General features: G+C 50.4%; 1 pseudogene; it reads left to right on the forward strand.

Moving 5' to 3' along the window:
• The first annotated feature begins 939 nt into the window (after positions 1–939).
• On the forward strand, positions 940–2,492 carry LOC120652103 (annotated as a pseudogene).
• The last annotated feature ends 11,032 nt before the right edge of the window (positions 2,493–13,524 follow it).

The following is a 13,524-nucleotide window of genomic DNA, read 5'->3' on the forward strand; positions in this document are numbered from 1 at the left end:
TTTTTCTTACTAGCAATTCCGTTGCGACCTGTTAAACCTGGTTGTCTCTGTGGGAAGGAGGATCGTTTCTTTTCCTTTTCTGAACTGCTAAACTTTGTAATTTTGTTGCTACTAGTGATGAAATTCGGGCTCTGCCCATGGTGGAAAAAAGGTTTTGATCAGTGTGAGGGGAATTAGTGCAAGTGTAATAATTTGGTACTGATGTTGGGTTTCCTACTGATATTGTAATGATCAGAACCTTAGTCGATCTGTGTTTGGTCGTTCATCAGAGAATGTTTTGAAGACTGTTGTTTCTTGAGCTTCTAGCACTTCTTTCCCATGAAAAATTATCTACTACCTGTGACTGTATCCGTGCAAACTACTTCGGTTTCGGCATTCCACAAGAATTCAGTGTTGCACTTGGCACCTATCTTGAGAGCCACAAGCTATTACTTCATTCAAACTTCTATTCGAGACAGTATTTGACCGGTCAATCAATTGGGGATGCTCCTTCCATGGCTCCAGCTTTTGTTCCATCCGTGTCCTCCGGTAATGAAGTTCGGTTTCCCCAATCTGTTACAGAAACACCATCTACGCCTTCCAACTCTCAACACTGAACCTCCCAACCAAAACCTCATCACCATTGTTGGGGATTGGACCTCCGGGACAAGCTCCTACCCTCGGAAATGCTCCCTAACTCTTTTGCAGGGCTCCAACGAGAGGAGGGTAAGCGTACCCGAAGGTGACGAAGGATCACTCAGAAGCACAAGCTTAAAGACCAAGACCTTCGGTGACAACCTTCGGTGGGCGAAGAAAACAAACCGCCGGTCGGGAGCAAAAGGTCTAAGAGCAAGACCTTCGGTGCTCACCTTCGGGAGACGAAGGTGACGAACGGCTACCCAGAAGCATAAACTCGAAGGCCAAGACCTTCGGGAAAAGAGATCACCGCCGGGAGCGAAGATGACGGCTGATTGCTCGTTCATGGAACCTTCATGGCTCAAACTCCCGGAGGTACCCGAAGGTTGTTGTAACCTTCGTCAATTGTAGACATGTGAGTAAAATGTGAATATGTGAGAAGGTCGGATTTGTACACCTCCCGAATACGTGAGAAGGTCGGATTTGTGAACCTCTCACCTTGTAATTTTACCCAGGAACCGACTAAGAGTGAGCTGTAAATGAGTTGGGAGGGGGCAATTTAGGAAACCCTGGCCGAGGGCTAGGGGTATAAATAGCCCCCTCTTTCCATAGTGTAAAGGGTTAAATTTTCTAATTATTATTGGGGAGTTCGACATCTGCTTTTATTGTCATCTTTCTTACTGTTTATGCTCCCTGTCTGGGCATCTAAGAAGCAAAGATCCCAACAACCATAAACCTGCACGCAAACATCAGGGACAGGGAGTGCCTCCAATTTCACCATTGGACAAGCAAAAAGACTATGTTAAATTAGTCTTGATTGCAGTTATACCAACGGCAGCATTATCATTCATTGCTGCATTTCTAATTTTCTACTGCTGTGGATGCAACAAAAGCAAGGTCTCTATCGGTGAGCAACGAGATGACCATTCTCTTCTTCACATGCAATTGGCTAATGTCCCAGGTGAGGTAGTGTCCATTTTGTCCACCTATGATGGATTTCCTGATATTGTACTATAATATGCAACATTCTGGCTGCAGGTTCATCACCCGATGCTCGTTGTCCTGCCAGTCCACTTCACAAGGATGATCAAAGGGTTGGGCCTTCTAAGGATGGAGTCAGCATGGGTCAGTGCTTTTGATGCTGTTTTAAAGGATCATCTGACACCACACCAACTTCACAAGTGATTGGAGGAACACTAGAGAACAATGCCACAAGTGATGCTCCTAAGCCAATGCCACCACCTCCGCCACCTCCACCTTTGCCACCTCCCATCAAGAAGGCTCCTCCTCCCCCCCACCTGGACCTCCCAAAGGTTCAAAAGCAAGACTTGTTCAGCTGTCACCTGTTGAGTCAAGTCGTTCTGAGGGATCATCTGCTGGCGAGCAGACCAGCGAATCATCCGAAGCCGAAGTTAATGCTCCAAGAGCCAAACTTCGACCTTTCTATTGGGACAAAGTTCTTGCTAATCCTGATCACTCAATGGCATGGCATGACATCAAATTCAGTTCTTTTCAGTTAGTATCATTACAAATATATCGTTGATGCATTTTGTCTGCATTGTACATGTTTCTCACAATAACATTTTAAGTATGAAGGAGGACATGACAGAGGAATTGTTCGGTTATAGCGCTGGCAACAGAAGTAACCTCAAGGACAAGGAACACCCCTCCATGGATCCTAGTTCTCAGAACATTTCTCTTCTCAATGTTAAAAAATTATGCAACCTGGTAGTTGTTTTTAAGGCAATGAATGTCAGAGTACAAGAAATTCATGATGCTCTCATTGAAGGTATCTGTAGAGGTTTCAATATTATGACATTTGAAGTTGTATTTTGTTTGTAAGAGTGTCCAGTATTTTTTTTCTTAGTACATGGAGTCGCCAGCCTCCTAGATGTTTATTAGGTCCTTGTATGTAGAATTTTCATTTTCATTTAATTTTAATAGGCTTGGGATCTAGTTCAGCAGTGCCCTCAAATTATCTGAAGTTTTTTCACCTATTTCTGTTCATAAGGGAATGAACTTCCTAGGGTGCTTCTTGAGACAATCTTGAGAATGAAGCCGAAAGCCTCGTGAGGGTTAGCGCAATATAAAGGCTAAGACCAACTCAATTCGGACCACAATCACCGCACAAGAGTAAGAAGCCATGTGGGGGTTAGCGCAAACAGAATGCGTAGATTGAAATTGGAATGTAACATTCTTAGAGGCGAACTGAGAATAAACTTTTCCTTTATAACTAGATGTACATGAGATGTGCGATGTAAGCCAGAACACGGGTTTATGAGGCCGGAGCTGTCCGGACCTCCGGGCCTCCAGTCTTAGGTACTACGGTACTTGCCCTATGGAGGTAGAGCATGCAGGCTTAGGGTACGGAACCAGGCTAAGCGGCTACACGGCTCCGGACCTCCCCGGAGGGTGAGTACGCTTCCCTGAACCTTGTCCGCAGAGGTCCAGACCCCTCCACAGGGGAGGCTCACCGGACTGGACCACACGGAAGTACTACCTAGTTACAAAGGAAAATGTTTTATTCCCTGCTGGGCCTCTAAGGGTAGGACTTACAGAGATGTAGAGTCGGGGTGCGACCGGAGTCGGCTTTCCGCCGGAGAGAGCCACCAGAGGCGGCTTAGTGCGACCGGAGTGGGCTTTCCGCCGGAGCGGGCTTGGTGCGACCCGAGTCGGCTCTCCGCCGGAGCGGGCTTGGTGCGACCGGAGTCGGCTTTCCGCCGGAGCAGGCTAGGTGCGACCGGAGTCGGCTTTCCGCCGGAGCGGGATTGGTGACGAGCTGGGAGAGCATGACCCGCTGTCGCCGTCCTTCTGACGCGGGCGCTTGTCGCGCGAGTTCTGGCCCCCGGGCGCTCTCCACCTGAAACATGGTGATGCCGAGCCGATGATCAAGCGAAAGCCAAGCACCCCCTACCTGGCGCACCAAATGTCGTAGTGTGGAAAACCACAGCCGTGTGGCGTAATGCACCCGCCTAAACCCAGAGGGTGAGTACTCGGGGAAGCGCTAAGAGATTCGACAGGTCTACCTAGGGAGCAAGAACGCGAGAACACTCGAGGATTTAGAGTGCTTCGGGCTGCCGGAGCATAATACCCTACGTCCACTGTGAGTTGTATTGCTCTTGCATAAGAATGAATCTATCCTCTGCCCAGGCTCCCCCAACCTGGTGCGCCAAATGTCGTGGTGTGCAAATCCACAGCCGGGTGGCGTAGTGCACCCGCCTAAACCCAGAGGGTGAGTACTCGGGGGTTAGCTAGGATTAGCACAATCTCGGTGGAAGAACACGATGAACACAGCAGGTTTAGAGTGGTTCGGACTGCCGGAGCATAATACCCTACGTCCACTGTGTGTTGTATTGCTTGTGCTCTCAAGAGGTTGAGAGGTGGGTTGCTCGGAGTCTGGAGAGAGTCTCGAGAGAGTCTAAGTAGCGAGCTTATGTGGTGAGAGTCTTGGCGTGTCTCTAACTGAGCCCCACTTTCTACCGTGCGTGCTCTCCCTTTTATAATCCCAAGGGGAGCAGTACACTGAGCGGGACCCCGACAGGTGGGCCCGGCGATGTATTATAAACTACACTTTGGCCTTCAATGCCTCAGATCCGGAGATCTTGTCTTCGGCTTCCGTGCGTAGCTTCTGACCAGGGATGGTCTTAAGCTGTCTTGTCGGAGTAGAGTCTAGCCTCTGTAGCCGCGCGTCGAGGTCATGATGAAGCGCCGAACTATTGACTCAGTCCGCTGTAGTAGCGTACACTGCTGCTCTAGTTAGTAGCTGGTCATCATGACTCGTCGCCCACGCGCGCGGCGCTGAGACACTACTGCGTGCCTCGGTAACAGACGAGCTGCCTCGGTAACTGGCCATCCACAGTGTGGACTGACAAAAGCTGCCCCGTGCCCAGCGACAACAGAGCATGCCTCAACCGCTCGCACTTAATGCGGGTGGGTGAGGGAGCTTCCAGCGGAAGACTTGCGCCCGTGCCCGCGTCTGCGTGACACGTGGCGGCTCCGGACCCCTCCCGAGCAGCTAGCTGAGCCGAGAGCTCATGGGGGTCCGGATAGGCATGTGGAGGTCCCGGACCCACCTGCGGGGGTTCGGGTCCACGGCCATAGGTGCTGAGCATTTCCACCTCTGGGACACGTGGTGACACCGGACCCGTCCCGGAGCGGGAAGCAGGTCCGGGACCGTTGGTCCGGTGAGATGGAGTCGGACCCTAGGGGTCCGGCTGCTCAGCTCCTTAGGGCGTAGTTACGGATAACTACGCAAGTCTTGGCACAATAGGAGTGGGTACCCCAGTTGTAGGGTACCGACAGAGGCACCCGGGCCCGCCTCAAGAGAGGCAACGAACCCGCAGGTGGGGCCACTACTGTGAGAAACTTGGCTGCTTCTGGCGCCCAGCGGTGCGTGCCGCAAGGGTCTTGTCCTGCGTTGTCCATCCTTTGGGTCACCTGCTGCATCATCACGTTTGGATCTGCACATGACTCAAGGTAGATGCTTAGTAGCGTGCCCACGGGTCCCAAATCCTGTTGGCTGTGATCCTTTGAGATAGACAACTAGACTCAGTGAACGGAACTCAAGGGGCCGGCCTTTAGGTTAAGAGAAAGTCCGGACCTCAAGGTTCCCAGTCCTAGGTACTACGGCACTCATTCACTGGAGGTGGTGCGTGCAGGCTTAGGGTACGGAACCAGGCTAAGCGGCTACACGGCTCCGGACCTCCCCGGAGAATGAGTACGCTTCCCTGAACCTGCAGGTTCCCAGGGGTTCGAACCCCTCTCTTCCATGAGGGGTCTCAAGCTAAGTCACTAGCTAGCCAACTCAATTCGGACCACAATCACTGCACAAGAGTAAGAAGCCACGTGGGGGTTAGCGCAAACAGAATGCGTAGATTGAAATTGGAATGTAACATCCTTAGAGGCGAACTGAGAATAAACTTTTCCTTTATAACTAGATGTACATGAGATGTGCGATGTAAGCTAGAACACAGGTTTATGAGGTCGGAGCTGTCCGGACCTCCGGCCCCCCAGTCTTAGGTACTACGGTACTCGCCCTAGGGAGGCAGAGCATGCAGGCTTAGGGTACAGAATCAGGCTAAGCAGCTACACGGCTCTGGACCTCCCCGGAGGGTGAGTACGCTTTCCTGAACCTGGTTCGCAGAGGTCCGGACCCCTCCACAGGGGAGGCTCACCGGACTGGACCACATGGAAGTACTACCTAGTTACAAAGGAAAAGATTTTATTCCCTGCTGGGCCTCTAAGGGTAGGACTTACAGTGATGTAGAGTCAGGGGTGCGACCGGAGTCGGCTTTCCGCCGGAGAGAGCCACCAGAGTCGGCTTGGTGCGACCGGAGTGGGCTTTCCGCCGGAGCGGGCTTGGTGCGACCGGAGTCGGCTCTCCGCCGGAGCGGGCTTGGTGCGACCGGAGTCGGCTTTCCACCGGAGCAGGCTAGGTGCGACCGGAGTCGGCTTTCCGCCGGAGCGGGATTGGTGACGAACTGGGAGAGCATGACCCGCTGTCGCCGTCCTGCTGACGCGGGCGCTTGCCGCGCGAGTTCTGGCCCCCGGGCGCTCGCCACCTGAAACATGGTGATGCCGAGCCGATGATCAAGCGAAAGTGGCGCGCCTAATGTCGTGGTGTGGAAAACCACAGCCGAGTGGCGTAATGCACCCGCCTAAACCCAGAGGGTGAGTACTTGGGGAAGCGCTAAGCGATTCGACAGGTCTACCTAGGGAGCAAGAACACAAGAGCACTCGAGGATTTAGAGTGCTTCGGGCCGCCGGAGCGTAATACGTTACGTCCACTGTGAGTTGTATTGCTCTTGTATATAAATGAATCTATCCTTTGCCCAGTCTCCCCCTACCTGGCGCGCCAAATGTCGTGGTGTGTAAACCCACAGCCGGGTGGCGTAGTGCTCCCGCCTAAACCCAGAGGGTGAGTACTCGGGGGTTAGCTAGGATTAGCCCAATCTCGGTGGGAGAACACGATGAACACAGCAGGTTTAGAGTGGTTCGAACCGCCGGAGCGTAATACCCTACGTCCACTGTGTTGTATTGCTTGCGCTCTCAAGAGGTTGAGAGGTGGGTTGCTCGGAGTCTGGAGAGAGTCTCAAGAGAGTCTGAGTAGCGAGCTTGTGTGGTGAGAGTCTTGGCGTGTCTCCAGCTGAGCCCCCCTTTCTACCGTGCGTACTCTCCCTTTTATAAGCCCAAGGGGAGCAGTACACTGAGCGGGACCCCGACAGGTGGGCCCGGCGATATATTATAAACTACACTTTGGCCTTCAATGCCTCAGATCCGGAGATCTTGTCGTCGGCTTCCGTGCGTAGCTTGTGACTAGGGATGGTCTTGAGCTGTCTTGTCGGAGTAGAGTCTAGCCTCTGGAGCCGCGCGTCGAGGTCATGATGAAGCGCCGAACTACTGACTCAGTCCGCTGTAGCAGCGTGCACTGTTGCTCCAGTTAGTAGCTGGTCATCATGACTCGTCGCCCACGTGCACGGCGCTGAGACACTGCTGCATGCCTCGGTAACAGACGGCCTCGGTAACTGGCGATCCACAGTGTAGACTGACAAAAGCTGCCCCGTGCCCAGCGGCAGCAGAGCACGCCTCAACCACTCGCACTTAATGCGGGTGGGTGAGGGAGCTTCCAGACCCCTCCCGTGCAGCTAGCTGAGCCGAGAGCTCACGGGGGTCCGGATAGGCACGTGGAGGTCCCGGACCCACCTACGGGGGTCCGGGTCCGCTGCCACAGGTGCTGAGCATTTCCACCTCTGGGACACGTGGTGACACCGGACCCGTCCCCGAGCGGGAAGCGGGTCCGGGACGTTGGTCCGGTGAGATGGAGTTGGACCCCAGGGGTCCGGCTGCTCAGCTCCTTAGGGCGTAGTTGCTGCTGGCGCCGGCGTGGCGCTCGCGCTGTGTCATGGCGCGGCGCTGTGGCGTGGCGCCGGCGTGGCGCGGCGTTCGTCTGCCGGTGGTGCTTGGCGCCATCCGTCCGCATGCTGGCTGCTGCTGGCGCCGGCGCGGCCCCTGTCCTCTACCGATGCTTGGCCGTTGTGGTCCCTGGGCCTCGCGCGCGGGTCACGGGTGGCTCGCTGCTGTCCCTAGCGGCCGTAGCTCTGGTGACCTTTTCGGTAGCCGTGGCGTCCGGCTTTGTGGGTCCTGGTGGGCTTCCTTGGCCCCATTCGCTCGCTTCGCCTGGCTTCCTTGGCGTCGCGTCCTTGGGGAAGGAACGGGGTTCAGGCGAAAGCCATGTCCGCTTGTGGGCCGATGACGACGACGCCCTCGGGCGCCGCCTACCTTGTTGAAGGCGTCATCCATTTCCCCATTTCTTCCTCCCTTCCTCCGAGCTTGCTAGGTGAAAACTTTGACCTTTTGGTCCGGCATCGGTGGCGCAAGTGGCGTCACTTCCTTCTTGGAGGCTTTGCTGTTAGTGCTCTGCCGGCTTTGGGGCTTTGGGATGTCTACCCTACCCACCTTGTTTGGGCGTCATGAAAGTTGCCACTATCACCTGACCCTCTGATTCTGCCTTCGCTTCATCTTCCCCACCATCACTTTTGGTTGCTCAGGTCGCTTCAGTCTGGTGGATGCTTTGCCGCCTTGCTGGTCGAAGTTCGTTTAGGTGGATGCTTTGCCACCTCTACTTTGTTCGGCTGGACGTTCTGCCATCGGGGTTAGAACTGGTCGTGCCTTTCTGGTGGATGCTTTGCCACCTCTCTTGGTCTGGGCAGATGCTTTGCCGCCGTGTTTCTTCTTCACCTTCGGCGGATGCTTTGCCGCTGGGGGTCTTGGTGCTGCGACGGAGGCTGTGCAAATTTTGTGTTGTTGGGTTTCTTTTTGCTGGTTCAGTTGTAGAGGTGGTGTGGGTTCCTTTGGTTTGTGGGTTGAGCGTGTCGTCCCCTCGTGTTGCTTGCTGCTGTCTGTGTTGTTGCTCTGTTTTCTCGCTCGTATGTGCGTTTCTTCAGTGTTTCTCTGTTTTTAGTCTTTTGTGCTCTTGTGTTGGTTAAGCTCTGTTTGGCCGCATCAAAATTATGTCTGTAACTGCTTTCTTCTTAATAAAAAACGTGCTCGGGCACAGTTGCGGAAAAAAAAGTGGAGAAGCTTCGGATCTGATTGGTTTCTTGGCCGAGCACATCCTGGCTCGTTCCACTCAACCAGACCTTCCTCGGCCAGGCTGCTCGTGAGATGCAGAGATATGTTGATTGGTTTGCTGTTTGCTTATAGCCAAGATATTGAGAGAAAATGATTGGTTGCGTGTTTTAACATGTTTGTCCGGCACCATCACTTTCTCACTCATGCAGCTCATGAGCTCACTCCAAACAGGTCCGGCAAGTTTATCCGCGGAACCAGGCTGAGGAGGGAATATTGCATCCCGCTGGACAGACCTGGTCGTCGCTGCAGCTAACCAATCATGCGACACTCGCATGCGGGGAGCCTGGCTCGGCGGAAAACCAGCCAACCAATCGCACCCTTCGGTGCCACTCAAGACTCAAGCGCGCCGCGGGCGGCGTGCAGTGATCGGCCGGCACGGTTGGTCGTGACGAGGCTCTGCTGGCAACGGTGCAGATGCGTGTCGTACCGGTGGTAGGTGCGGTTTGAGTGAACGGATCCAAGGTTACTCCGTACTACTCGATTGCCTAACCAACCTTGTTGATCGATGAGCCCACCCCGGCGTCAGGACGCGGGCGCGTGAGCGAGTGACCGGCAGGAGGAACTCGCCGGCGGCAGGAGCCTCGCTGCCGTGCCCCGCCACATGCTTGCTCCGGCGCGGCCAGTGAGCTGCAGAGCATGCATGCACCTCTCGGCTTGCATTGGCCGCCTCTATCCAGTCCCGGGCCCCGTGCACGTCGCTGCCAGACGACGGGGTGGTCCGCCGCCACCGGAGCCCGCTTGGCGTACGTCGCTATGATCAAACTAAGTAAATCAGCAAGATGCCGTAGTGACCATATGATTGTATCTGATAGCAACTTCAGTAGGGCTGTTAAATTTGAATGAGCAAATACCTATTTAGAAGGCCACTTCTAAATTTTACTCACCCAAATATGAGTCTCCACTCCAGCGGACTGAGTAAATTGGGTTTCTTTTTTTTTTCCAACTGACAACTAGGCCCCCAGTCATTTTCTCAGCACGTCACACACCTCTCCCACTCGTGAGCTAGCTGATCCGTCCATGGAGCTCCTTGCTAGCTGACCCAGCAGGTAGCTAGTAGCTGAAGTCATCTTCATCTAGTCTGCCGAGGAGAGGGCCAGGAAGCAGACGACGTCGCCTGCCGCCCAGAAGAACAAGTCCACGATGCCGACGATCCACATCCACCACAAGCAGCTGTCGGCGGCGGTCAGGATGAGGGTGGCTGCCGTGGCCCACATGAGGTGGGTGGCGGCGGTGGCCGCGAGCGCGGCGTAGGCGAGGGCCCAGCGGCTCCGGCGGGAGCAGCAGCGCCAGCACCGCGGCGGCCGCCGCTGCGCTACACCACAGCGCCCCGTGGAAGTTGGCGCTCAACGCGGTGGCCCTCGCGGCCGTCAGCTCGGTACCTTCGCCGAACTACGACAGCTGCACCTCCAAATAAATTAGTTAGCGCAAGGTGGCGTACCGGAGGCGGGCGGGTGGCGGCGGGACGGAGCGCAGCCGCCGCCGGCAGGGCGGGATCGAGCGCAGCCGCCACTGGCGGATTGGGCGCAGGAAACACAGCGGAGAAGGAAAGGGAAAAAAAAAGTGAGACTCATAGTTGCAGCCCAAATGGGTTACCAAATTGAGGAGGTTTGAGGAGAAATTTGGAAGATCTATCAAAATGGTAGTCTATTTATTTCTTCTATTGGAGATTGATTTTTGATGTCCACCAACTAAATTTTTATATGGAAGCTCATTTGCTCTCCCCGGAGTGGCTCTGATTTGGTTTGGTAAGCAGCGTTACAATTTTTTTTTCTCCCTGTATGATCTGGTGCAAATTTTTCGGGTTGTTGGACCAGGCCGGCGTGGGTAGGTGAGCCGGCCGGCGGGCCCTGATGTCACGGCGGCGTCACCGGCTAAACAAGCTCAGAGCTCTCCCCGCTTCATTCAGAGTTACCATGTACCATAAGTCTGCCTATCTGTCTCAGCTAGGGCCTAGGGAACTTCCAGCTCGAATTCGGAGAAGATAAGAAACCTTCAGCTTCTTTTTTTTCTCTTCTATCGATGAAAAAATAAGATCAAGGTTGATGATTGCAGACGAACATGGCAGGTACAACTGCCCAGTCGTGTTCTGTTTGGAGTAGCTGTCAGTGTGGTCGTTCGAGCCATGGGCATAAGTTTTCTTCGGTGTGAAATTGTGGATTGGCCGAGCCCATCACCGTGAAATCGACGCGGAAGCTAGAATGCTAGATAAGCAAGCTAGATATGTATTTCGTGCATGTTAAGAACAACTCCAACAATAACTCATAAATCAAACCCTTTAAATGTTAAATAGGGCTGCTTCTGGTGGCTTTTAAATTTTGCTTCCACTCCAGCGATAGTCGCCAATTCTAATTTATAATGGAGGCTCCCTAAAGACTCTTTAGAAATGGAAGGTGAAAGAGGGGATCTGAAAGGGACGCGGTTGTATATCACTTGAGGCGATACATCATTCCACCATCACCTAAAGAAGCGGCTCTACACGTGGTGGGCCATGTTTCAGCCCAATAAATTTGACTATTTGCACACGGAAAAACAAAAATATATGTGCACGCATGCAGATAAGATAAAATAATGACATCATCCACATGCAAACTTGTTTGAAACAAAAAAAAAACCCATAAATCTCAGTGGGAATATTGTATTTCTTGCATCAAGATCTTCAAAAAAAAAAATCATACTTGGCTATATTTGGAGAATTCCATTTTCAATCATTTTTCTGATAAAGCTCAAACGTATGGACTATTATGAACAAAATATTAAACCGGACAAACAAATAATAGTACACCGCTGAACATCATGAATAAAAAATTTGATGCATGCATATAAAAGAATATAACAAAGATGACATCATCTATATGCATGAAAATTCAAAACTAAAAAATTATAACTATTAAATCGTGCATCCAAATTAAACTTGGATGTCACCATTATATTTCTTGTCATAAATTTGAATTGTACCATTGTCTTTCTTTGACAAGATCTTCAAAACTAAATAATTAATTTCAGATGCTGTGAAAAAATAATAATTTTGATGAACAAAAAAATTAAATATAAGGAACACATAAAAATGTACAATGAATAAAATATTATACATCGCAAACATTTAATTGTATATGAGAGATATGAAAAAATAATATCATGAACAAATGAGTTAACATCACGGAACAATTTAATCTACAATGCGAACAAATGGGTCAACATTATGGAACAATTTAATCTACAAAACAAACAATTTATTCTTATTGGCGGAAGAAGTCAACGTAAAATTCAAGGAAGAGAATTGAAAACAAAAGGGACAAAAAGAAGAAAGAAGAAAAATATGTTAAAAAGGAGAAAAAAAATAACAGAAGAAAAAATGAAAGAAAAATATGGAAGAAAAAAGAATGAAAAGAAAACATGGAGAATGGAAAAAATGAAGAACAAGTGAGGCACACTTCTTTTCTAGAGAGTCAATTATGAATTTGTGTGGTACAGAAAACGAAGAAAGAATAATATGTGTTATAAAATAAAGGAAACAACTACCTAGGAATAGAAAAAGAAATAAGTACTCCCTCGGTCCCAAAATAAATGCAATTTTAAGACCGGACACGCAAAATAATGCATAGTGTGAAATTACAAAAATACTCCTTGTCTTTTATGAGAAGGATCTAGACAATGTCTCCTCTCTTTTGTAAAAAGACTCCGGAAACACTTGTCTTTTATAGTAGTTGGGTCAAAATGGCACTTTTTTTGGACAAATTTTGAACTCTAGATGTGCAATTATTTTGAGACGGATGGAGTAAGTAAATAAGAGGAGAAAAATAAAATAAGACTAAAAATATTTGTAAGAATGGATAGAAGAGAAAGTACAATGAAAGGGGAAGGTTGAGGGAGAAAACAAAACTAGCAACCGAAGAAGAAAAGGCAGAAGAAATCGAAATGAGAAAACAACAAGGTCTGGTTGTCGCGATCGAGTAGCAGCAGACTTACACCCTTCCACGAGTAGCGGCAACCTTACAGTTATAGCATAGCAGACTTTCATGCTTAGGTCTTGTTTAGTTGCGTAAAGATTTGGGTGTAAAACACTGTAGCACTTTCGTTTGTATTTGATAATTATTGTCCCGCCATGGGTTAACTAAGCTCAAAAGATTCGTCTCGCAAATTACAATCTAACTGTGTAATTAGTTATTTTATTTAGTTACATTTAATACTTCATGCATGCGTTAAAACATTCGATGTGATGGAGAATCTTGTAAAGTTTTTGAATTTTGAAGGGAACTAAACAGGGCCTTAGATTGATAGTTTAATCTTATCTAGAGCCGCGCAGCAACAGATGGAAAAAAATAATGGGTTGAAGTTACACCACCGACCCACATCGGAATCTTTGAGGCGATGGTTCCATCATTTATTGCGCTAGCAATGTATATCCTTTCCGATCTGAAAGCACCAACCTTCCGAGGCACACGCTTCTTGCCTCCTGTAAGAACAACATTTCATCTAGTTCTCCATAGTCCAACACGACCGAGGACATCACCCCTGGTGCCAACGGACAAGCACACGCACACTTCTTTTGGAAGACACGCGTAATTTTCTAAAATGATGATGGCCTAACTTTTTTTAGCAAAAGATGATGACATGATGATTCAATAGTATGCATGGATCGGAGAACATCTGGTGTTACAAGCCGGTTAAGTGTTACTGTGTTACCAAACATGGTAGCAACTAAACCGATGTATGTAAAATTATACCAAAAATATGGATTGACAGAGGATGCAATTATCTATGTTCATGCAAAATTTGAGA

Source organism: Panicum virgatum, chromosome 1K, assembly GCF_016808335.1.
Source record: "Panicum virgatum strain AP13 chromosome 1K, P.virgatum_v5, whole genome shotgun sequence".
Taxonomy (NCBI): Eukaryota; Viridiplantae; Streptophyta; class Magnoliopsida; order Poales; family Poaceae; genus Panicum; species Panicum virgatum.